This window comes from Phoenix dactylifera, chromosome 3 (genome assembly GCF_051530095.1).
Source record: "Phoenix dactylifera cultivar Ajwa chromosome 3, Ajwa_hap1_PhDact_Kaust_v1.1, whole genome shotgun sequence".
NCBI lineage: Eukaryota > Viridiplantae > Streptophyta > Magnoliopsida > Arecales > Arecaceae > Phoenix > Phoenix dactylifera.
Genome location: NC_143192.1, coordinates 48,431,453 through 48,455,575, shown reverse-complemented (window position 1 = coordinate 48,455,575; position 24,123 = coordinate 48,431,453). Strand labels below are relative to the sequence as shown.

Sequence of the window (24,123 nt, the reverse complement as noted above, 5' to 3'; positions counted from 1 at the left end):
TCTTAATTTCTTTACTATGATCGGTCTCGCCCCTGAAGAATTCATGGCAAACTAGGGTTTCAAGATCCCAAATTCTCTTTCGATTTACTATTCTGTTTGCTGAGAACTTGATATTATATACTTGGCGTTAGTGTTTATAGCATTCGAGGAAATAAGGGTTCTGATCTTCTCTATATCCCTTAAACCTTAAACCAACGTTATGACAAAACATGGAATCTCTTTAATGCTATCCTCCATTCCTCGAAGGAAAATTTTAATTCGTGGAGCCCCGGGAGCTGCAAAGAAATATCGCGGTAAGGTCCCACTTCCCTTGAACTTTTTAATACTTTTTTTTAAAAAATAAATTCTCAAGATCACAGTCAGAATGGTGGACGTACGCATCTAATTTACTATTCTTTTTGCCGAGAACGAGATATTATACGCTTGGCGTTAGGGTTTATAATAGCATTCAAGGAAATAAGGGTTCTGATCTTCTTTATATCCCTTTAACCAACGTTATGACAAAACGTGGAAACTCTTTAGTGCTATCCTCCATTCCTCTAAAGAAAATTTTATGTTGCCATACCAATTGGAGTTTGTTTCTTTGCACCATTGAAGGAGCCACGGGAGCTGCAAAGAAATTTCGCGAGTAAGGTTACCCACTTCCCTTAAATTTTCTAATACTTTTTTTAACAAAAATAAATTCTCAAGATCACAATCAGAATGGTGGACTTAAGCATCTAATTTGAGGAAGTTCTAATTTTAAGACACACATCTTAATATTTTGTTCTTTGATTTTCATCTTGTAAATCACATCCTTTGAAAGCCATCCTAGTCTTAATCCTTTGGATCAAAAATGCCTATGTGGAGGTGAGTTCCTTTGTAGTTTCTTTATTCCTTTTATCGTTCTCTTTCCCCTCTTTGTCTACAGTCTGCATGTTTACCAGTGCAAAACATTTTTAGATATATGAGTTTCCACACAATATTCAAATATGATAGATATCTTGTATTCAAAGATTTCATCAACTTACTACTTGCAGTTCCTAACTGGGTCATGAAAAACTCACAAGATGTTGCCTTGCTTTAATTGAATGTTTAAGGTAGTAAAAATATATACATATGCATGTGTATATACTTTGTGTTTGATTGTAGAGGGAGTTAAATTGCTTTTGACTAGATTAACCTGGAAAGGAGAAAAATATTGTGATGAATCGATCATAAAGAATGGTGACGACAATTATTTCCATTAATAAAACTAATTGCTGAAGCTTGTTGGCCATGGTTAAATTAGAGAATACAATCCATAAGCATTTCTTATGGTGTATACTGTCACATGGGTAAGCTACATTGTATTATACATTTTTGTTAAGTTGATGTGACGTGATTGCTTATTACTGCATAAAGAGAAAATTTTGTCCTATTTGTTGCAAAATTTGAGGTATCAGTTCAATTCATACTCTGTGCTGCGAAAGAATAGGACCATTCTTACTAGCATTTTTCTTGGTATATTTGAGTGCTATATGTCCATGGGCAGCTTATTAACATAGGCATTTATTGTCTGATTTTTCATGTTCAATTGCTCATGTGGCTATTTATGAAACTAATTTCTTTTGCAGGGGATCTTCCTGTAAAAATAATTGTGGTTAAAAATAGATCATATGGATGGTGGTGACAGCAAATGTATTGGTCAGTGGAACTAATGGTGATAAAAGGTTCTTTTAAGCTTGTCTGAAATAATTGTGGTGCTGTAGGAGAATCTAGAATAGTTTTAATTATGTATATCTACCTTGCGCCTATGACATGTCTTGTATTTCATCTTTTTCATTAGTACAGTACTCAAGAATAATTATTGCTCAAAGGGATTATGCTATTTGTTCCTAACCTGATGATGCTCTTTTTCTTTTTTGTTTTGTTTTTGTTCTCTGAATGCTGCCCAAGGATTTAGACATTTTGCTGTAGATTATCTAACATTTGTTGCTTATTATCGTATGATTTTATTGTGTGAATAGTCTAGCAGGTATCAGAAATTTCTACGGCTTTGTTACATGCCTTTGATAATCATAGGAGTGGATCTGTGTTTGGCTTCATCTACTAATGATGGTAACATTATCATGTGCCAGGTGAGAACAAATTTGGTTCCTGCGATCAATTGGTTGGAATTACTAGATGTGTGTCTGCTTGCATTATAATATTATAGGTTAGTGTGAAAATACTGAACAAACAAGAGAAGTAAAGTGACATGTCATATGGGAATGGGTTGGCTGGTTTAGCTTGCGAGATTTGGTACTATCCTTCTCCATTGGGATTTTATCCTACTCCCTCTGTTATATTCCTTATAACCCAAAGAAATATTGTTTATGGCAAATTTTTGAAGATAACATTCCGCATAAATATGGTATGGTACTGAGGGAGGATGTGGGCAATGGTTATTTACTTTTCCTAGACTTGTGAGTTTTCTTAATCTTTTTAATTTTAATGACATAAATAGAAGTCTCATTCATGGTAGTGAGATCGAGTATGTATTTAAGCATAGCTCTAAGTATCAACGATATGGATCAAAATTAGTCTTTGTTGTAAAAGTAAAATGATGTAACCCATCAACTTAAAATAAATAAATGAGATGTGCAAGTGGTGTTCAAACTTCCATGATATCCTAAGAAAATATAGAGGCAAACTGCTAGCCCAGTTTAATAATAAACCAATCACTTGACGTTATTCTTTAAATGTGTGATTCTTGTCTCCATTTAGCATGCTTGCATGGATACAGTGGCAATTTTGGAGAGAAGATTTCACTTTCAAATCTATTGAAAACTGTAAACACATAGTTCTGGACATCAATTTAAAGAGTGGTGCACTAAATTAAACCATGCATGCCTCACTGAGCTGTCCTGATCTTGATCTAAAAAGTGTTGTTAATTCTTAATTGGTTGCAAACCTCTTGGGGTAAATTTGGGTAATATTTCAATGTGCTGATGAACCCACTTATTTAATGCAATACCTTATAAAAGACCACCCACTTCTCAGAAAAGCCAGTTCTTGGATCTCTGTGAACAACCAAGTTCTTCCACTTATCAGATCTTGGATGTTGGTAAACAAGCCGCTCCTCCTCCTCTGTCTTCTTCTTCCTGTATACATGTATGTTTGAGGGTGCGCGTGTATTGAGGTGATGATCGGTGACCTATGTCATTTCTCCTCTTCTTTGCATGTCATTTTCTCTAGCAATTGGTAAGGCAGCTCTGGAAGGCCTGCTGTTCTGCATGCAACCAATCTAGCAATCACTACATATGTGCGTATGAAAGTGGTGTGTATTAAGTTGATGTTCGGTGACTTACAAGTGTCATTTTCCCTCTTCTTTGCACGGCTTCTTCTCTGCAATAGGTATGATAGCTCTGGAAGGCCTGCTATTCTGCAGGCAACAACTCTGCAATCATTGTGCGTATTTGTGTCTGAGAGTGTGTTTAATAAGGTGACAATTGGTGACTTATGAGGGTCATTTCTCCTCTTCTTTGCATGTCTTCTTCTCTAACAATAGGTAAGATGGCTCGGCAGCCAGCCAGTCTTGCAATCATTGTTAGATGGGGAAGAAGAGGGGGGATTTTTCAGTCCTATTTATTCAATAATTCCTCTGAGCCTTCTCCTCCTCCTCCATGTGTGTGTGTGAGCATGCATGTATTGAGGTGAGTAAGGTTCATTTCTCCTCTTCCTTGCATGTTTTCTTGTTTAGAAGAAATAGGCAACTGCACAAGGTCTGCTGTTCTGCAGGCAACCAGTCTGCAACCATTGTTATATAGGGAAGAGGAGGGCGAATTTTTCAGACCTGTTGCTTCAAGAATCCTTGAGGGGGGGATCTTTCAGTCCTATTGATTCAAGAATTCCTCTGAGCACCTCCTCCTCCTCCTCTTCTTCTGTCTACATGCGAGTGTGTATGTATTGAGGCGATGATGGGTGACTTATAAGGGTTATTTCTCCTATTCTTTGCATGTCTTTTCTCTTGCCTATGAAGCTCTAGAAGGTCTGCTGTTCCTCCAGCAACCATTCTAAGCCTCTTTTCATTATCACAGGGTCCTTCTCTTTCATATTCTTGTTCGTGTTTCTGTTCTTCCAGGTGATTAATAATAGTGACATTTTGGTTCTCTCTCTCTTTTCTTCTTTCTTATATCTTTTTTATCTTGTATTGAATGAGAGTTTTTGCTGCATTGTGGAGTAGAAATTGAGAATTTCTAATGGCAAGGTGATCTTATTGGATGGTCTGCTGCTCTGCAGGCAATCTTTTGTGGCCATTTCAGAGAAATGCAAACTGAAAACACAATACTGGACCAAATGATGAATCTGACCCTCCTTTACCTCTCCTATTGTTTGGTTTTCTAATCTTTTTTCTTTTTCAAGATTTTTTAAGGTTTCTCTTAGTTTCTTTGCTAATAATAATTTCTTATAATGAGTTGTTTCTATGTTTTTCCAAAGAATTCATAAGATTTGGAGGCTGCTTGAAGATGGGTGGTAGGGTTTGAATCTGCTCTTTCTAAGGAATTATTTTCTCCACTTTTCACATTCTATTGTTTTCCCCTACTCTTTTACCTTAAGCAATTTTATGACAAAGGAAAATGCTCTAATGCTATCCTCAAGACCATAAAAGAAAATTCTGCATTCCCATACCAAACTATTGTGATAACTGGAGCTGGTTTTTGTATCACTGCTCCTATACCATGCCTTGTTTGATGGCTGATGGGGCATTATGAGAGATTCTCTCTTGTTATATTTTCTGCGTTGTGCTGTGGGAGCCTGCTCGCAAACTTCTCCAGAGCTGGTAAAGTTACCCACTTGATTATGTTCTCAACCTTGTTGATACCACCCTTCAATTGCTTATGTCACTACTTTATCTGCTTTAATTTTTCTTTTTCTTTTGCTTGTATCCACAGAGGTAGTGGTAATTTGCTTTGCATGTATACGTTTATGCTTCAAACACTTGGATTGTATTCCTGTTGCTTCTAAATGGTGTATCAAGGCCTGCTGCATATATGCCTTTCGTCCTACTCAAATCCACATGCCATTTTTCTTTCTAACTTTTTTGTTTTCTTTGTTTGTCAAATATTGTAGTTAATTCTTTTAGCAGCAGCTTATTAATTTATACATATCAAGACCATTTCCTACAACTTTTATAAGCATCTCGTCAGATAATCATAATGGTAGTCTTTTAGAAGTGTGCCCCATCTTCAAACAATGATTCACTTACTAGTATATATGGCTTTTTTTGGTGGTGGGGGTGGAAGGTTGTCTACATATCATTATCTTTTTTTTTTTTTGGTAACTCATATCATTCTTGTCTTTACTTATGTTTTATGATGCTCAATCAATCTCTGCTGTCATTCTTTCTGTTGGATTGCTAAGGTAATAATAAGCTTTTTGTGAGGCCCTTGGATGCATTGTCTGTGTGCGCATAATACTCTTCACTAAAACCAAAATGTAAGCAATAAAACATTCAGTTTGCTATTTCTGTTAATATATTTGAATTGGGATTTTCTATCTGAAAATCTTTTCTTTTGTACATGCCCGTATATGTACATATCTGCAACATAACTCTATTAATGTGCATGAAAAAAATTGATTTTTTGAGTGCATACATTCGTATATATAAATATAATTATACATGTTCTAGTGCTAGGCTTGTGTTATTCTTGTGGTTTAGTCAAATGGAAGAAATACTTGATCTATGGATGTAGTGCAATCAATTACAATTGTTTTAGATGAATTTGATAAAACAGGATCGGCGGAACCGCTATCGGGCACCATAATGGTTGCCCGGCGTCACGAGTGGGTACGAGTCCGCGTCGTGCCGGGCTAGGCCTGTACCGACACAGTAGAAGTAACACAAGAGAGGGAGAACGAGAGAGGAGAAGAGAGAGAAGCGGGACGTCGAGAGAAGCCAGCGGAGGGCCGGGGAGCCGCCGTGCGGAGGAGGCGGAGATCGGAGAGCCGCCGGGAAGCCATAGAAGAACGGCTTTGCTCCGGTCCCCTGTTTCGTTCGAAACAGGCATCAGAGGGGGCTTTTAATTTTTGACCTTTTTAAGTGAAAGTCGGCAAATTAATTGCCGACTTTCATTTAAAAACTCCCAAAATAAAAGGGCTCCCTTCAGCCCCTGTTTCGAAAGGAAATAGGGACCGGCGGGACTCGTCGTGCACTGCGACTCCTTGGCCTCCGTTGGCCGACTTCAACCATTCTCTCCCTCTTCCTTTCTTCCCTTCTCTCTTTTTCCTTCGTTTTTTTTCTCTCTGGTGTCGGTCTTGTTTTTATCACTAAAACTGTTTCGGTCCGCGACCGATACGGCTTGGGATGCCCCGAACTAGATAGTTTCGCCGACCTTGTGATAAAATATGTATTAATTTAGTACGTGAACTTTTGTATCTTTCTCGTTCTTAATCATGTACTATAGAACGATTTTGTAGGTGTACGTTAACTTATAGAAGAGTGCAGTTGAAGTAGAAGTAAGACTCATGGTCTTGCACAAATTTTGGCCATGCTGGTGTTCTTATATTGCTTAAAGAGATGCATGCATACATGCTGTTTTTTGTACATTTCCATCGTAAATGAATGAACGTGCACATAAATACTGAGTTGATGGTGGATGACCTATAAAGGTCATTTTTTCACTTCTTTGCATGTCTTCTTAGGCGTGTCAATTAGCTATTTTGCAGGCAAGTAAATTGTCACCATTATTAGATAGGGAAGAAGGTCCTCTGGTCCAATTGATTTTTTCTTCTATGGGTGACTTTAAGAATTTCGCTTCCTTTTGTCTCCAAAGCCATTATTGGATCTTCTGTTCACGAGCGTGGTAAGGCCCAACGAACATTGTATCATTTTGCATTTTGAGCACAAATTTTAAAGCACCATAGATTTTGATGACAACGATATAACAAAATCTTCCTCTTGATTGGAACTGCTATTTTCGATCCACAATTATCGCAATTCCTAATTTCTAGTCCCCAATAGCTATTTTAGATATCCTAGGTGATTTCAGTTAAGGTAATTAATCCCGATACCCCATATCTATTGTTTATGAAAATTATTTCATTTATTGAAATAACTTCTGTATTGTTTCCTAAATCGGTTTATCATCGCACATTTTTTTCAAGTGAGCAAAATCTCTTTTTCGTTTGTCAAAACTCTTTTTTTCCATTTAGTTCTCTTTCTATAAAATATGAACTGAAAACAGTTGCAATTCTTAGTCTGTTAATGCTTTAAAGACGTCCGTAAACAAGAATCCTCCCCACTTTATGTTATCATTTCCCTCTCAGCAAATGTTAAAATAGTATTCTGGAGTATCTCTTCATTTCTTCCTACTTTTTCAGTTGTCACGGCTTCAAAGAACACGAATAGCACGGTTTTTATAGCTGTTTGTTCTTATTGGTACCGAAGCCCATATTATTTTCATTTTTGAGGATGCAAATCTCAATTAAATTTACGACGAAATAGTAGAAAGGTCGAGACATCTATCTGCTACAATGATAGCAGTAAAATTTTATGTTTCAAACAAGTCCAGAATGTTTGTTATGCTCATGGGCGATAAAAATGTTCGGAGTATGCATCAAATATACGTCGACTTAAATGTGCCGATGATCGAGATGATTGTTAGTCATTCTCCATTGTTGACTAAAGTTGCTAATGTGGTAATATGAGGTATTGCACAAGATATTTGCATCTCTCTTTGTTTTGATATTCTTAGTTTTAATTAGCATTGTATTACATATATAACTTTTTAATTTGTGCATTTTTTTAAGCGCAAAATTGATTGTTAATATGCTGAATTTTTCTAAAAAATATTGCTAGGATAGTGGCCCATCTCAGAATGTTGAGTGTAGATGCTGTTGCAAAAATGATTGAAAATGTGGCTCCTCGTGTTTTACCTCTTTTGGTATTTCAAGTAATTCGGTCGAGTTGTTGAAGAAACAAGAGCCACATTTGAAGAGGAACCTAATCAAAAAAATTATTTGGATATTTGGAAAATCTCTATATAGGATGTTGGTCAGAAGTTCAAGGATGTGAAAATTTTTTGTGACGTAATTTACAATTTCTACATTGCAAATTGTAGAAATTTTTTGTTTGTGAAAAACGATCGTCAATGAGTGACCGTGGAATGTGCATATGAAGAATGTGATTGGCGTTTTCATGCCTCTCGACTTAGGAATTAAGAAAGATTTGCGATTAAAACAATAAACGGTAAGAATACATGTGGAGGGTTGCAAGTTCGGTCTCATCCTAAGGCTTCAAAACATTGGGTTTCGAATATTGTTAAAGAAAAACTTTAAAATTAGCCATTATATAAGACAAATGATATGGTAAACAATATTCGTTGAGAATATAGTATTGAATTTTCGTATCAAGCTTGGCATAGGAAGACGGTGGTTATGAAGGAGCTTTATGGTCACAGGTCATTATCTTATAATCGCATACGTTGGTATTGCAACGCTATTCTTCAGACCAACTTCAGCAATATAGCGGAGTATGAAATAAATGAAGGTCGATTTATACGCCTATTTATTTCATTTCATGCTTTAATAATAGGTTTCATAAAAAATGTAAACCTCTGATTTTTATAGATGGAACATTTATAAACCATAAGGACGGAGGTGTGCTACATAGCGCGACTTCCAAAGATGCCAATAATATTCTGTTCCCCATAGCTTATGCTATGGTTGATAGAGATTGATGGCAATAGAGAACGATTTTGTTGGATTTTGAAAGAAACAATTAATACTTGCAATGACTATCGTGGTCGACAGTTCACGATTACGATGGATAGACATCAAAAAAATATTAAACCAGTGCCGAAGTATTTTTCTGATTATTACCACTCATATTGTATCTGTCACATGAAAGACAACTTCAAGAATCAAGTATGCAGCGTCATTTTCAGAAATTTCAACCTAGAAGTTTAATAACTAATTTTGGCAGCCCTAGATAAGATCTTTTGATAATTATCAATGGAAGTGATTATTCATTATCATGTAGTTGAGAGAAAGAAGCTTAATTTGTTAAATGTTGCTGGCTATATTCCAAGGCTGAATATTTTTCAGAAAGTAATTAGCTAACTTACATTAGAAGCCCCAAGGACGAGAACCTCTCCTGTATGCAAACTTGGAGAATTGGGCAAATGCAGTCTTTCCAAATCCGCATTGGGGTATTATGATATCTAATGTGGCAGTGTTTTAGTAGTTGAATCATGGAGACTCTGCATCTTTTCGTACCTCAAATGGTTGACTATATGAGGCTTTAAATAACGCAATTGATGCATAAACGACATAATCGAGATTACAGTATTCAAACCCATCTATGCTCCGATCTTGAGAAAGTCTTGTATAAAAATGCAAAAATGAGCTTTGATTATCTGTGTTTACGCAGACAACGTAAAAAGTACGTACTCATGCAATATTGACCTCTAAAATTGCTCCTACTCTTGCGGCGAGTGGCGAATCTTCTACATACTATTTAAGCATGCATGTGCATAAATAGATGAGGCCGGTAGATCGTTGTACCACTTTACTGGTAATTGTTTCCAAGCTGAATTGTATAGAGCATTATATGCCGAAGCTATTAGTCCAATTTCTAAGATTGAGGAGCCTATAGTGCCTCGAAGATTCATATTCTACCCCCTATCACAAACTCATCCAAGCAGGCCTAAAAAGAAGAGAATACTTTCACAAGTAGAGTCATTACGATATATGTAATGCGGGCGATGCAAAAAGATTGGACACAACAGAAGGATTTGTAATGAGATCATTGACTAAATAATATGGAGATTCTTTGTTATATATAAAGATCTGAAACTCTAATTTCTAATTTTTCACCTAGTCACGTGCTTCGCATTATAAGTTGAAGGTGGAGCTTTAAATTATGGTGAATATCATTACTAAATTTTTTGATGAGAATCAAATAGTATATATCCATAATATGTTATGCTAACTTTTATGCATTTTAAGTTTCTGTTTAGCATGCCCTTCGTAAGTACATTGAGGATAATGAAGTGATATATAGAGTTAACTTGTTTCACCAGCACACTCGAATATTTTTTAATAAGGACCAATATCGAGCTGTTTGTTGAACTTTGTGGTTCATTTGTGATGCGTTCTCGTCATCCATGTTCAAATTTAGGCTTAGCTTGGACTGGTTTTCACTGTGCATCCCCGAACATGGATGCATCTATCTCGGGCATCGTTTCACTGGCACGTTCGAATATTTTTTGGTACGATCCATTACCGTGTCGTTTGTCGAACTTTGTGGTTCAATGGAGATGCATTCTTGTCATCCATGTTCGAATTTAGGCTTAGATTGGACTAGTTTCTACTGTGCATTCTCGTATATGAATGCGGATGTCTCTGACATCGTTTCACCGGCACGTTGAGTCTTAAATCTTCACACATAACAAGTAATCTTTATATTATTTAGTCAATTACCTCATTACAAGTCTTTCTTTTGTGCCCAAGCTTTTCGCATCGCCCGCATTTTATATGTCGTAATGACTACGTACAAAGGTCTTCTTTTCTCTTTAGGCCTGCTTTGATAAGTCTTTATAATAGGAGGTATAATATGAATCTCTCTTAGGCACTCTTGGGCTGCTCAATATTATGAATTGGACTAATAGCTTAGGCATATGGTGCTCTGTATAATTTAGCTTGGAAACAATTATCAGTGAAATGATACAATGATCTACTGACCTTATCAATGTATGCATATGCATGCTTATATGGCATGCAAAAGATTCACCACTCACCGTAAGAGTAGGTGCAATTCTGGAGGTCAACTTTACATGCGTATTTTGTATCCTTTACGTCATATATCATGTTTGACGTAAATACAGATAATCTGCGCTTGTTTTCATTTTTATACCATACTTTTTCAAGATCGGGGCATAGATGGGTTTGAATATTGTAACCTTGACTACGTCCTTTATGCATCAATTGAATTATTTGAAGCCTGATATGGTCTACCAGCTGAGGAACGGAAAGATACCAAGCCTTCTTGATTTAATTATTAAAACACTGCCACATTAGATGTCATATACCCTAGTGCGGACTTTGAAAGACTGCATTTGTTCAATATTCCGGGTTCTGATGTAAGCTTGCTAATTATCTTCTACAAAATATTCAACCTTGGAGGATATATATTAGCATTTAATAAATCATGCAGCTTCTTTCTCTTAGCTGCACAATAATGGAGAAGCATCTGCATTGATAATTATCAAAAGAGTATATTTAGGGCCACCAAAATTAGTTATTAAACTTTTAGGTTGAAATTTTATAAAATGCTGCTGCAAATTTGATTCTTGAAGTTGTCTTTCATGTGACACTGTGACAGATACAAGGTTGAGTGGTAACTATTAGAAAAGTATTTAGACACTAATTTAATAATTTTTCTGATGTATATCCGTCACAATCATGAACTGTTGACCATGATAGTCACTGCAAGTATGAATTGCTTCTTTCAAAATCCGACAAAACCACTCCAAATTGTCATCAGTCTTTGTATCAACCATAACATAAGCTATTGCGGGACATATCATCATTGGCATCTTTGGAAGTCGCCCTTAGTAGTACACCTCCATCCTTATGCTTTATAAATGTTCCATTCATAAAAATCAACCGTCTGCATCTTTATATGAAACTTGTTATTGAAACATTGAATGAAATGAATAGGCATGTGAATCGACATTCACTTATTTTATACTTCGATATGCTGCCGGGGTTGGTCTGAAGAATGGCGTCGCAATACTACCGTATCCAATTATAAGATAGTGATATGTGACCATAAAGTGTATCCAATTATCCAAGCTTGATGATATAGGAATTCAGTACTATATAACGACATATTTTGAAGTTTTTTTTTAACAATATGGTGAGACCAAACTTGCAGCCCTCCGCATGTATGCTTATTGTTCATTGTTTTAATTGCAAACCTTTCTTGATTTTCATTTCGAGAGGCGTGAATGTTATTCACATTATTCATATGAACATTTCACGGTTAGTCGCTAACGATCGTTCTTTACAAACAAAAAATATCTACAATTTTGCGATGCAGAAGTTGTGAATTGTGTCACGAAGAGTTTCCACATTCTTGAACTTCTGACCAATATACTCTATAGAGATTTTCCAAGCATCTAAAGAATTTCTTTGACTAGGTTCCTTTTCAATTGCGGCTCTTGTTTCTTCGATACCTCAATCGTATTACTTAAGCTACCAAAAGAGGTAATGAGGAGCTACTCTTTAAATCATTTTTGCAACTGCATCTACACTCAATATTTTGAGATGGGCCACTGTCCCTGCAATATTTTTTAGAAAAAAATATTATATTTAACAATCAATTTTGTGCTTAAAATAAATTGCACAAACTAATTAGTTATATATGCAATACAAGACTAATTAAAACTAAGAGCACCAAAACAAAATGGGATGCAAATATCTTGTGCATTATCTCATATCGATTATCACATCAGCAGCTTTAGTCAAGCATTGAGAATGACTAACAACCATCTTGATCACCGACGCATTTAAGTTATGTATTTGATGCATATTTCGAATATCCTTATCGCCCATGAGCGTAACAAGCATTTTATAGTTGTTTGGAAAATAAAATTTTACTTCTACCATTGTAACAGATAGGTGTCTCCATCTTTCTACTATTTCGTTGTAAATTCGATTGAAATTTGTATCCTCAGAGATGGAAATAATATGGGCTTCGCTACCATAAGAACAAATAGCCATGAAAACTGGGCTACCTGTGTTCTTTGAAGCCATGACAACTGAAAAGGCAGGAAGGGATGAAGAGATTCTGTTGAATGCTATTTCAACATTTGCTATGAAGGAAATGATGACATAGAGTGGGGAGGATTCTTTTTTACGGACGCCTTTTATGTATTAATTGACTAAGAATTGGGACTGTATTCAGTTCACATTTTATTAAGAGATTGAACCAAATGGGGAAAAAGAGATTTGGCAGACGGAGAATTAATTTTGTTATACTATGGTCATCGGTAGGATGGGGATGAAGAGATTCTGTAGAATGCTATTTCAACATTTGTTATGATGAAAATGATGACATAGAGTGGGGAGGATTATTTTTTATGGACGCTTTTTGCGTATTAATAGACTAAGAATTGGGATAGTTTTCGGTTCACATTTTATAGAGAGATTGAACCCAATGGGAAAAAAGAGATTTGGCAAAACGGAGAATTAATTTTGTTATACTATGGTCATCGGTAGGATGGGAATTAATTTCCTCTATTTTTTTCTTTAAGCAATACAGGCAATTGGGCAAATAATGGCCTTTATTTCCATCCAATGCCCGGAAAGAATGAAAATGTTAAACAAACACTCCAACAACCATGCAAGTAGATGATAGTGGTGGTGGTATATATTTATGTGGAAGTTTGAATCCTCTCGAGGTCGCAAGCACTGCAGTCCCCCAATATATAGACCTGGACCATCAAGTTTTCGATCTAGACTCTAGCTCTGATCGGTAATTGTTTCCCTTTAGCTGGATAGCTTAACGGTATATATGGTTGCTTTACACTGTATTATGTGCTTCTCTTTCCAAAGGCCAAAGCCAACCCCATGTCCAGTTGTGGTGTCCTTGTGGAATCAGTTAGGCGACGAAGCATATCTGGGCCTTGTCATGTTTGTTTTATTTTGGTAGAATCGTTTGAACAGCATGTTTCTTACTTTCTTTTACACAGTTAAATGAACCAGGTTGGTAGATTCCTCCTTTTTGTTTTCGAAAAAGAAAATATATCATATTGTATAATCTTGGTACTCCTTGGTTGCTTTGGAAACATATTCTTAATGTTTTCCAATTTAATTCATGTTACTGGTATATATGAGCACTCACCCTGGTCCTTGTCATTGAGAATGTATTTGGCAAACCAATCCGTACTTAAGCCATAACCTGTTACATTCATTCACCATTTCCTTTATTATGGCCATGAAATTTAATTTATGCAAATTTTGCTATATATTTTGGAACATGTAAGAATATATTGATCATTGCAAAACCAAGAGAACCACCGATAAGGGTATTATCCATTTGACAGAATGATGCTTATCATGCTTTCCACTTTCGGAATTTTGAGTTGTAGACTCTAATATTTAGTGTTGAGTAGAAGATGAGCTCATGTATTCTTCTGAAGACAATGTTCTTGTATTCTCTGCTGTTTTGTTTTTCTTTTTTTTTTCTCTCTTTTTTTCTGTTTGTTGGATTTGTTTTTAGGTCCTCCAGATACCAGAATGGCAGGGTGATGCGGCCGCTGTGTGAACTGGGTAGAATATTATTATTGTGATCATTTTGAGACAAATACTTTCTCTTTTCTCAACTTTACGGGCAGCAATTTCTCTCAGCACATGGTACGTTTGAGAAGCTCTCTCTCGAGTCGTTGTCAACTTTACTCTGTAAGTTCTTTCAGAGAATATAAGATTTTCGTTGACTGTGGACTCAATTTATTTGTTATGTGATTTGTGCTCATGTCCCTAAGCTTGCTTCGAATGATAATGAGCCCTTTTGGCTGCTACAAAATGACTCCGGGCACTGGCTTGAATCTTGAAGCAAACTTAGAAAAAGAAAAACTCATAAAGCTCCAAATATATACGACTACACGTGAACCAACTATGTTGGTTTGTTATCTCAAGTTGAGCCAAGACCTTCGTACCGTATCTTCTGGTTGACCCCACCTCTGCTAAAACTTAAAATATTTCTTGATTTAGGTAGAATGATTTTCATGATTATATAACATCAAAATTCAGAATACAGTTTGAACAGTATGTTGATTGAGTTCAACAAAAATGCTCATCCTTTATTAGCATAATTTCCAATTGCCTTCCTGTCTTTTCCTGACCCTTCTCTCGTGATTTGGAACATGGTGGTAATAATATCTCTCTTTAAAAGAAAACGAAGAATAAAAAATTGATGGCAGCTTTTAATTGTCTATTATTTCATGTAACTTTCTGCTATCAATTCAAGTTTTGATATATCTTATTTAACAGCAAATCATGGGCTTTTTGTTATATGGTTTTGGAATTGCTTACTAATTTCAATGTAGTTGCCTATCAAGGGCAAATCCATTTTTCTTAATGTGACAGCAGAAGTAATGGACTGAACTTTGGTTGCCTATCTATGTAAGCATGCGTGTGCATGCATTGATAAGGCTTGTAGACCATTGTGCCACTTCACTATTAATTGTTTTCAATCTAAATTGTATAGAGCAACATAAACTGAAGCTATTAGTCCAATTCTTGATATCGAGAAGCGCCAAAGTGCCTTAGATAGGTTCATATTTTATCCTTTATCACAAAGACTCATCCAACCATGCCTAAAAAGAAGAGGTTCATATTTTATCCTTTAGAGAGGTTCATATTTTATCCTTTCGCAAGTAGATTCATTGCGGCATATAAAATGCGGGCAATGTAGAAAGCTTAGGTACAACAGAAGGGCTTGTAATAAGGTCATCGACTAAATAATATAAAGATTACTTGTTGTATATGAAGATCTGAAACTCAAATTATTTTGAAATCTCTAATTTTCCCTTAGTTATGTGCTTCACATTATAAGTTGAAGGTGGAACTTTAAATTATGGTGAATTTCAATACTAAATTTTTAGATAAGAATTACACAGCATATGTCCATAAGATGTTATGCTAATGTTTATCTCAAAAAATATACATTTTTAAATTTCTGTTTAGTAAGTACTTGGTAAGTACATTGAGGATAATGGAGTAATATATGGAGTTAATTGTTTCACCTGCATGATCTTATATTTTGTGGTACGGTTCGGTATCGAGCTGATCGAGCTGTCTGTTGGACTTTGTGGTTCATTTGAGATATGTTTTCGTCTGGTTTCCACTGTGCATCCTTGAACATGGATGTGGTTATCTCTGACATCATTTCACCGGGATGCTCGAATATTTTTTGGTATGTTCCAATACCAAGCAGTTTGTCGAACTTTGTAGTTCAATTTTGATGCATTCTCGTCGTATATGTTCAAATTTAGTTTTAGATTGGACTAGTTTCCCCTACGTCCCGTACATGAATGCTTCTATCTCTAAAATCGTTTCGGCGCACGCTCAAATATTTTTGGAACGATCCGATACCAAGCTATTTATCGAATTTTGTGGTTCAATTGTGATGTGTTTTCATCGTCCATGTTCGAATTTATCTTAGTACACAGTTAATATAGCTTGGTACACAGTTAAATATGATTGGTATATAATTAAGTCAACTTGGAACACAGTTAATATAGCTCGATACATAGTTAGTTCAATAATGTGTATTGTTAAATAAACTTGGTATGGTACACTCTGAATTTTTGAATGTCGGATCAACACTAAATATTAGAATCTACAACTCAAAATTTCGAAGGTGGAAAGCTGTCATTCTAATAAATGGATAGTACCCTTATTGGTGGTTCTCTTGATCAATATATTCTTACATGTTCCTAAATATATAGCAAAATTTGCATAAATTAAACTTCATAATAAAGGACATGGTGAATGAATGTATCAGGTTATGGCTGAAGTATGGATTGCTTTTCCAAATACATTCTCAATGACAAGGGCCAAGGTGAATGCTCATATATACCAGTAACATGAATTAAATTGGAAAACATTAGGAATATGTTTTCGAAGCAACTTAGGAGTACCAAGATTATACAATATGATATATTCTCTTTTTCGAAAACGAAAAGGAGGAATCTACCAACCTGGTTCATTTAGTTGTGTAAAAAAGAAGTAAGAAAAAAGCTGTTCGAGCGATGCTACCCAAGTAAAACAAGCATTCTATACGAGGCCCAGATATGCTATAAAAGGCTGGTTTGGGTTTTAGAATTAGATATGTTCTATTTTGGGGGTCGGATCTTAGTTATTTAAATTTTGACTTAACTTGGATAATTTTGGATTTACAATCCTACGACCTGCTCCAATTCAATCCGAATCTGTAAAATTATTTGGACTCATGGGCCACAGGATACAAACTAAACAAGTTATCGCTCAGTTGGAGTGGGTGCTTAAGGCCCGGCTTAGAGCTATGTGATCTCTAACTTGTGAGATCGTGCTTTTTTTGCTAAAATCTTGTGAGATCGTGCTTTTTTTGTTAAAATCTTGTGAGATCATGCTTCGAGGCCAGAACTAGAGCAGGCGTTTAGAAAGTGAGGGTTTTGTCATTCCGAGCCTTCGAGGTGGAGCCGTGGAGGCGAGGGAGAAGGATGGGCGAAGAAGGTGTGAGGGATGAGGGAGAGAGAGGGAGGGTGGGAGAGAGAGAGAGAGAGAGGGCGGTGGTCAACAGTGGAGCTCCTCCGACAACGGCGCTTAAGGTTCCAGCAACGGCACTTAGGGTTCTGGCAGCGTGGCGGCGATAAGCTTCTTTTGTAACTCCTCCTAAATTCCTCCTTATCAAATTACTCGTAGGTCTCTACTTTTTTTCCTGCATTTGATCTTCAAATTTGCTTCGCCTGCTTTTCTTGCTTTTGCTTCTTGGAAAGGTCGGACTTATTTGTCATTTTTGTTTGATCTGATGGTTTCGATTTGTGCCATTGGCCGTGGGTGGAGGATGTAGGATTGGATTTCGATCTTTCTCCCTATGATGCGTCTATCTTTGTTCTTTTTTGGTTTTTTAGCTTGATTTTTTCATGTTTTCATGGCACTTCGATTTTTTGTGTTGTTTGCCTTTGAATGGGTTTTTCTTGTGATCAGATGAAGTGTGGCTCATCGATTGTCCACCACCCACTGCGTCGTCGGTCTCAACACTCACTGCAAACAAGCCAAGGTGAGAGAAGCCGTTGAGCTTATGAACTTATGCACGTTACTGATTCCCCAACCTTTTCTCTGAGCAGTTGAGGAAATTCAAGTGCTTGTGGTGCTTGCTGCATGTTTGACAATGTGGCTAAACGAAGAAGGTATCTAAGATTTTAGTTCCGATGGACAGAGAGGTGTTTGATTTATTCAAATCCATATGACAGTGAGTCTTTGGAGCAACCGCCTCTCATGACTTTCCTCTTAAAGATAAAAGATTAGAACGAGTACTATCACATGTATATGGGTCAGCTTTGCTTTAAAAAATATTATGAATTTCATGCGAGGTTATTTCGGGTCTTTTGGGATTTGTAAGACTTAACTTTTGACTTGATTCTATTTTTATAACTATTGTTAGAATTTTTCCTGAGATTGACCTTGGGATGCTCTGTGGTTGTTGATATCAGTTTCGCAGCATGGCAGCTGAAATATTTCTCAACTCGAAACAAACAGCACGCACATTATAACTAGAAACTTGTACAGAGATATCAACTTCATTTGTATGAGCTCCTTGTTGTCTAACTGTTTCCTTCTAGTATAGGTTAATTTACCCTGTAGATCTTGTTGAGAAGTTGTCGGTCACTTAAATTGAGCTTCTTAACGTGGAGCCAAAGCCCAGAGATCTTGGTCATTTCCTTAAATCTGCTGTGCTTCTTGATGATATACAGTATTAGGACGGTCACGGGGATGGGCATATGGATGGCTTGCTCTTGTGAAAGGATGAAGTGAGAGTTTTGCTTTTCTAGATTTTTATTCTACTCTATGTTCTTGTCTAGCATTATGAGCAGCAGTGAGACGCGCGCATGTAGATTTTAATCTACTGCTTTTGTCTTTTGGCATGGACAACCTTTTTCTTTTTCTCTGCGTACTCCTATTGGTATGGCAATGGACAAATATCATACCTTGCTATCTTACGCAATCCAAATTGATATCACAAGATTTCACCCAATATGATGTCAATAAATCAATCCCATCATAAGTTCTTTTACTACAAACATAAGAATTCTTTTTCACAAAATAATTATTGAACTCCAAGATCCATCGGTAAAATGGCAATTGCGCTTGTCTATTATTCTATAGCAATTGAAAATTCCTGTTCTTTTCTTTTGAGAGGGATACAGTACCTGAAATTTTATTATCTTAACCTTGTTCTATTGGTCAAGATATTGAACATCTGGAAACATTGAATACAGGAAAAACTTACAAAATCAAACCTTGATGAACAAGGGGAAAAAAAAGCACGCATTGTTTATGTGGATTATACTGATTTTAAGACTTAACGAGTTTTAATTGATGTGCTAGACCCAAACAAATAAATCCAATCGGAATTCAAATTTTTTGAGTTGGAATTAAGTTATATATCTAAATGACCGGTTGGGTCAAAAATTATGGTCGTAGATCCGATTCAATCTTATATTAAGTTAGGTATAGGTCCAAAATTAGTACTTGAATAAGAAACCGGGTTGAGTCAGGACCACTCATAACCCGGTTCAATTTGATTGCACCCTTAGTCAAAATGTATTAATTTTAGTAAATAAACCTAGGCTCTATTTGGATTTATGGAAATCTTTTTTTTTTCCTTTTTTATTTAATCCATCCATTTTTAATTATCTATCACCCGAAGAAAGCTTCCTTCTTTTGGTTTCATTATACAAGACTCGCCCAATTCTTGTTTCATTTTTGAAGAATGCTTTTCAAAACGGTTCCCCAAAGGTTACAATTCCCACCGGAAACAAAGAGAATCCGGCTGTAATCACGGTATCCAATTGCACAAAAAGTAGGTTCTCCGGTATTTCATAATTATTAAATCCCATTAACGGATAGGATAATATCCCTCCAAGTTATTCTACAAATGGTGTCCACTTCACCGTGAATGACTGAAAGTTTAAATTGTTGTCAAGAGTCCCTGATGAACGTGTCCCTTACCTGCCATACTTTCTACTTTAAAGTACGAGAAAGCGTCTCGGCCCCGAAAAAACCAACCCAGGCCCCCCCTACGAGGTGCAGAGAAACCATGTTTTTTGGCCCCCTTCAAGAACAACTGTGGGGAGGCGTAGTTTTAAATTTACAATTGTCATCTCCTGCTCATGTATATTGAGTGACAGTGAATGAGTGCAATATATGGGTGAATAAAGAGAAATATTATCCAACTTTTTTTTCCATTAGAAGAAATTAAAAATCTATTACTCAAAAGATTTAATTACTGCTGCCGATCCTTCAGTGACTAGCATCAACAAATAAAGCAAATACAATAGTTTTAACCAAAAAGAAAAGGAAAAGAAACCAAAGGATAAACCAACAATTGGCTTCTAAGCGTGGCCTTGAACCGTGGGCTTCGATTGACAGTTCCGCTTGCTCTTGGGGGGTCTTCCTCTTCCCCGGCGCTTTGGAGAAGAAGAAGGGCTATCCTCGCCAGCGTCCTCAGCCTGCGTTGGCGTGGGCTCTGGCTCATCTTGTTCGTCCTTCCCATCGTTGCCACCCTCCTTATCTTGGGCCATCCCCCCTGCGTTTGGGCACACTTTCGGTGGACGACCACGACGTCTAGGCGCCGGTCTGGCTTCATGATGTCCTCCTTTATTCGCAGGCGCAGGCAGAGTCACTGGAGGCGCTTCCCATGGCAAGGCAAGTACAAATCCCGATGATTCAACGTCGCCGTCGACCTGATCTGCTTTGGACTCGGGCTCGACGACGTCGCCTTCATGGGCGTCGGGCTTCGGTTGGGTGGAGTCCTCGTCGTTGTCGTGCATGGGCTTGGATGATCCACCGGGCGCAGCGGCAGCGTCAGCGACCAGAAAGCGGCCAGGTGCGGTCATGACGAACTCCCCCTGGGCGGTGAGCTTGCCGAGGTAGTATGGAAGGAGCCTGTCGTGCCCGTCCGGGATGTCGTCGTAATTGGATCGAATATAATGAGAAATTGCTGCCATGGTAGAGCCTCCTTCCTCCGCTAAACATCGGATTGCAGCACCTATCATCTGCCCTTGCATGCCCATAATGTGACAATAGAAAAGAAAAGAAAAGAAAAGAATGTATGTGTTGTTATGGATGCATACATAAAAAAAAAAAAAAAAAAAAAAAGCTAGAGAGAAAGAGATGATACCACGGCATAGGGAGGATGATCAGGAGTGCGCCGGCGAGGTTTTCCCACGTCTCCAGCAGCCATTGATTGGCTTTGGCAAGAGGGAGAAGGGAAGAAGAGGCCAATGGAGAGGAAAAGGGGTTGAGAGAAGAAGAGAGTAAGAGGAGGCATGTAAATAGGCGTTCATATATAAGAGGGAAGGGGTTTCCTATTCCTTATCGGACAGGATTACCGAGTCTGAGTTTATCCCAAAGATCGTAGGCAAGTAACTAACAGAAATAAATAATAACCGTTGGATCGATAAAGATCCAACGTTAGGCATTGCACTTGACGATTAGCCGTTGGATCGTTGACATTGATTGGGCCAACGATGACCCTAACCTCCAGATATTTCTGCAGCCGAAATCCTAAAAAGAGCCGCACGGTTTACAAATAAATGCTGATAACTAAAAATATATGTAAAACATATCAAAGAAATAGGATTTCACGAAAGACAAACTGCTCCAAAAATCGTTTGATATCATTTCATAATCAATTTTAGCATAGGTGCTTGCATATTTTGTCTTCTGAAGAGGGAGGGGAAGAGAAAAAAAAAAAAGGATAAAACTGCTCATCTCTAAAATGATACAGTGAAAAAATGAGAAAAATATACAACATAAGATAGAAATTATAGGTTGAAGTGAGAATGACTACATAGATGATCATCAAGGTATTCTTTATTGGAAACACTAGGGATTTCGTCGTGCTGCCAAGTTCCTTACCACTGCCTGTCATAGAAGGTTGTTTCCTGATCAAGAAGCTTCTTCAGAGTATCAATATCTTTAATCTTTCTCATAAGCAGCACCCCAAACAGCTATAAGTAACAGAGCTTTGCAAAAGAAATTACCCATCCGTATATATATATATATATATATATATATATATATATATATATATATATATATATATATATGCTGAAATGGGTTAAATTAAAATAACCAATAAAAACTGATTGTACCATAATTCTAGAAAGAAGAGAAGCAAAACAAACAATTAAGGTGTTCAGCTTCATGCAGGTGGAACCTTTTTAACCCATGACCACCAGGGAATTGTTGATGTGTCAAAAATTACAGACTCATCATTGCTTGATGCTTCTGCATTATCTTCAAGCCATTTTCTTCTCCTAACCTCTGAAAGAATCACACATTATGTCTGCTAGGTGGAGTTCATAAAGTGCATCTCTATATCTCTGTAAAAGTAACAGGATGGAGTGGATTGCTAGATTAATTTCAGAAATTGCGTCATTTAAGAAGAAAAAACAGTACGTACGTCCTTTTTATGCATGATTGTGTTGCTTTTCTATTGGAGATGGACACAGAGAGAGAGAGAGAGCTAGGCCATGCAGTCACAGACATTCTTATGAAAATTTTACCTGTGTCTAGTGTCCAAACGTCCAAAAAGATCCGACCCAGGAATCTTCGGAAAAATAGATACCAGGGCATGTCTGTATCTTTTGTATATGTCTGTGCGTGTGTGCACATGCAGATATGTACGTATTTGTGTATGCATGTCATGAATAATAAGCTAGAACTATGCTCTTTCAATATATAAAATAGTTGCTCATTTTTATGTTGGATGTTTAAAAAAATCAAAATTTGGAGTGCACTGTTTAGAACTAATGAGCTGAGAAGAGCATTGTTGCTGCCATTAGCCATAATATATTCTCACCAACCCATCTACTTTTTGGAGGTTTCATCAGTACAAAGAGAGGACTGAGTAACAAAAATATAAACAAACAATATATATCAGGAATATACATAATTAAGTACTTAGCCCACTGATTTCAAACTTCCGATACAAAATGTTCGATTCCATGAACTTACGATCACATAGATAGGCAGAAACTATTTGATGGAAACGAGGTTGTCCTTGGATGTCATTCCAAGGATACAAAATTTCCTTCGCCATGCTAGGGAGATCTTTTCTTTCACATCAGAAGGAAGGTATAGAAGTATTAAATTATCATCATTTGGAAAACGAAGTCAGCGGAGATCAGTTTTGTGTCCGGCAACGGCAGGCAGCTTTGGGCTTAATGACTCCTAAACAAGAGAAACCATGGCTGCTGGATGTCATCCTTGCTAGTACCAATGGTTTGCAGAGAACAATATTATGGCAGGAGATAACAAAGCAAAAGATTTTGACCTAACCATGGCAATAAAAGATTTTGCAGTATCTCGTCTCCTTGCTTCTCTATCGGAGCTTGCACTTGTGGCCTCCCTCACAAAAAAAGGTACAACTCCTCCTTCTTACACTCTAGCTTTTCAATTACCTGATGCAGGCAAAAAAGTTTGGCATCAGGTTAAAATAGTTGCAATGTTAGAAATAAACATTCAAATCTGAAATCTTTTTAAGCTCTTCATAACTTCAACGATTGCGTCTATCTTGCGAGAAAATGGGACGTTGCTCCAATACAGAAGACGTGGATATTTGAATGGTGGCTGGTGGCTTCCAGAAGGCTATTTGTGTGCTCAACAACCCATGCCTACCAAAAACCAATGTAACCATCACATTGGAAGTCAATACATATCTCAACAATGAAATTATAAAAAAACATTAAGATGCTTACCACCAGAAGGACCATGTGGCCATCTATATACCTAGCAGATCCTTTGCCGATGATGTTCTTTGTCCTCACACTCTCGGCTAGATAAGGTATATGCTGGCAAAGAAAAGAAAAAATGGCAAAATCCCGACTATATGATCCCAAACGATATAAATCATCGAGATATGAATATAATGCTTTAAGAACATATTAGTGTATGGTTGGAAGAAAATAGTTACAAGGAGATATAAAACTCATAATTTGGTGAAATCCTCTACATATTGTCGTCAACTCTTTCCAACAAGATATTGTTAACTTATTTTTTACTGCATCTCTATCAACTTTTCTTGTGGTCATCCTCAAAAATTAGATGATGAGGTTAGACTTAACCCTCCCCTCCCTATACAGATTGACCTCATCGCCCGTGATACTCAATCTAAAGATGAGTACAAAATCGCTCCCTCCAAAAAGCGCTTGCACCTTACCAAACCAAAAACCCTCCTTCTCATCGTCCCATAAGGAGGGCAATATGTCTAAGATTAGCCTACTTCACTTGATATATGGAAGAGCTAGCATATGTCCAAATGGAGTGCGAGTCATCTTTTTTTCTGCTTCTGGGACATAGACTCGATAAGGATGACGGTAAAATGTACGAAGTGACTGAAAT

The 24,123-nt window shown here is 37.0% G+C and overlaps 1 protein-coding gene across 8 annotated transcripts in view; it reads left to right on the top strand.

Moving 5' to 3' along the window:
• LOC103710783 (B3 domain-containing protein LOC_Os12g40080-like) overlaps positions 1-18,171 on the top strand; it is a 30,014-nt gene extending 11,843 nt beyond the window's left edge. For 5 of the 8 annotated variants that reach the window (XM_039119646.3, XM_088718757.2, XM_089929740.1 and 2 more), the window contains 2 exons: positions 1,596-17,773; positions 17,841-18,171. The gene's annotated coding sequence lies outside the window, so the exon portion shown is untranslated. The remainder of the gene's footprint in view (positions 1-1,595; positions 17,774-17,840) is intronic. The other 3 variants (XM_089929743.1, XM_089929741.1, XM_089929742.1) reach the window with 3 other exon arrangements.
• The last annotated feature ends 5,952 nt before the right edge of the window (positions 18,172-24,123 follow it).